Raw genomic sequence first — 2,670 nt, 5'->3', positions numbered from 1 at the left:
TGGCGAGTTGGCCTATCTGAGTTTTGAGCCCTTGGATCGACGCTTGTTGATTCTTAAGTACTGTTTCGGTATTCTGAAAGTGAGTTTCCGACACAGAGATAAACTTTGTTAGCATCTCCTCAAGGTTCGACTTCTTTACCTGTTGGTAAGGTGGTTGTTGAAAACCCAGAGGATGTTGTGGCCTTTGATTCCCTTAACCACCCCACGAGAAGTTGGGATGGTTCCTCCAACCTGCATTATATGTGTTACTATATGGGTTATTTTGAGATCTAAAATTATTACCCATATATTGAACTTGTTCCTCATCGGTGCTAGGTTTGAAGGGTTGATATTCTGTGTATGCTCCTCCTCCATTTGAATCTCACCTCATCACTGGATGTACCTGAGTAGAACTACACAAACCATCAATCTTTTTATTTAAGAGTTCTACCTGGTTAGATAGCATAGTAACCGCATCGAGGTTGAAAACATCGACTACTTTTGTCGGCTTTGTTCTCATGACTTGCCACTGATAGTTATTCAGTGACATCTCTTCAATAAATTCGTAAGCCACTTCTGGTGTTTTGTTATTGATAGTCCCACCAGCAGCTACGTCAATCATTTGTCTAGTCGAAGGATTTAGGCCATTGTGAAATGTTTGAACCTGCAACCATAAAGGCAGCCCATGGTGAGGGCATCTTCTCAAGAGGTCCTTGTATCTCTCCCATGCATCATAGAGGGTCTCTAGATCCATCTGTACAAAAGAAGAGATATCATTCCTCAATTTAGCCATTTTAGCCAACGGAAAATATTTAAGTAAAATTTTTTCGGTCATTTGTTCCCAAGTATTGATTGACCCTCGTGGTATTGAGTTTAACCACTATTTTACTTTGTTCCTCAATGAAAAGGGAAACAATCGAAGGCGAATGGCATCATCAATAACGCCATTTATTTTAAAAGTGTCGCAAAACTCTAGGAAATTCTCCAAATGAGCGTTTGGGTCCTCGTCCTGCAAACCATAAAACTAAACAAACTATTGGATCATTTGAATTGTGTTAGGTTTCAGTTCAAAATTATTTGCAGCAATAGTAGGCCTAACTATACTTGACTCAGTTCCTGTTAAAGTAGGTTTAGCATAATCATACATAGTGCTTGGAGCAGGATTCTGATTTACTGGGTCAGCAGCAATCGCAGGAGGTAGCGAATTTTCCTGATTTTCAGCCATCTCCTCGGTTGTGGTGTGAATGTTGTCCTCTTGCTCTTCCTCTGTGTATCTTAAGCTTCGCCTTATTTCTCTTTGATTTTTGTGAGCTGTATGTTCGATCTCACTATCAAAAAGTAATGGTCCCGACAGGTTTCTTCTAGTCATGCACTATAAAAAAACTGCCAGAAGTGAATAAATGAAAAATTAGAAAAGAAAATAAAAATAAAATAGCTAAAGTAAGAAAAATCGAGTGTTCCTAATATCTTAGTTCCCCGGCAACGGTACCAAAAAAAAAACTTGATCGTAATGATTTGAAGTGTGATAAGTTTTATAATTTATGAATGTCCGTTCTTGAAACTAACTATTATCACGACAAAGGCAAGCGCACCCTATCGACAGTAGTATAGCTTATACGAAGACTGGAATGTCGAACCCAAAGGAACCAAGAATACTAGTATTAACTTTCTTTTATTATCTAGCCTAAAAAATAAAGGGTTTTTTTATCTAAACTAATTAACTAAACTAAGAATGCACAGAGAGAAAATTGGGAAAAACTTTTGAGAAAACTGATTGATTAAGACAATACCCAAGGAAAAATCCACCTAGACTTCACTTGTTATTTGACTCTGAATCAGATGATTTATTCATTTGACTTGATTCGTAGAAATCCCTAATTTATATTATTATCTCTCTCGAGACTAACAACATCTAACCCTAGGTTGATTAATTGAAATCTCTTTCTAATTATCTCCCTAGTGTTCCATTAACTCGATCTATGGATTCCCTTATTAGGTTTCACCCTAATCCGGAAAAATCTTGTCACCCTATCTCTAGGCGTGCAATCAACTCTGCTTAATTATGTTAGATCTACTCTTAGACAGAGACTTTTGCTCCTCTGAATAAGCACATCAGTACTTGAATCAATATCCTGAAATATTAAAACAAGAATTAATAATTCATAATTAAGAACAAGTCAAATATTTATCATACAATTCAGATAATAATAACAAGATTCGTCTTAGGTTTCATTCCCCTTGGGTATTTAGGGGGTTTAGTTCATAAATGTAAAAGAGAACATCTCAGAAGAATAAAGATAACAAAACATAAATAAAACCCAAAAACCCCTGAAGGAAATTGAAGGGAGATCTTCAGTCTTGAAGGAGAATCTGGCTTCTGAGATGGATCAATTGGCTTTCTTTGAGCAATTCCCTGCCTCCTACTCTGTGTGTCCCTTCTAAGTGTCTCCTCAGGTGTTTAAATAGGCTTTAGAATGCCTAAAAGCCCTCAAGAGTGGCCTTTTCCGAATAGAACTAAACTTGGGCTCAACAAGGACACACCCGTGTACGATTTCTTCAATCCATGTTCAAGGTTGTTACATAGTAACTAGCGTGTGGTCTACCCGTGTAAGTCGTGCTTCGATTTTTCCAATGGACACGGCCGTGTGGCTTACCTGTGTGAGGAAGTCCAGGCCGTGTTGATTTCCCATG

The 2,670-nt window shown here is 37.8% G+C and overlaps 1 non-coding gene across 1 annotated transcript; it reads left to right on the top strand.

Moving 5' to 3' along the window:
* Positions 1-659: 659 nt before the first annotated feature.
* Positions 660-766, top strand: LOC121225791 (small nucleolar RNA R71). Its single transcript, XR_005923687.1, has one exon. It is a non-coding gene; the product is annotated as a small nucleolar RNA R71 (small nucleolar RNA).
* Positions 767-2,670: the final 1,904 nt, after the last annotated feature.

Source organism: Gossypium hirsutum, chromosome A03, assembly GCF_007990345.1.
Source record: "Gossypium hirsutum isolate 1008001.06 chromosome A03, Gossypium_hirsutum_v2.1, whole genome shotgun sequence".
NCBI classification, from domain to species: domain Eukaryota; kingdom Viridiplantae; phylum Streptophyta; class Magnoliopsida; order Malvales; family Malvaceae; genus Gossypium; species Gossypium hirsutum.
The sequence above is the reverse complement of the archived record's forward strand: the minus strand, read 5'-3'. Positions and strand labels throughout refer to the sequence as shown.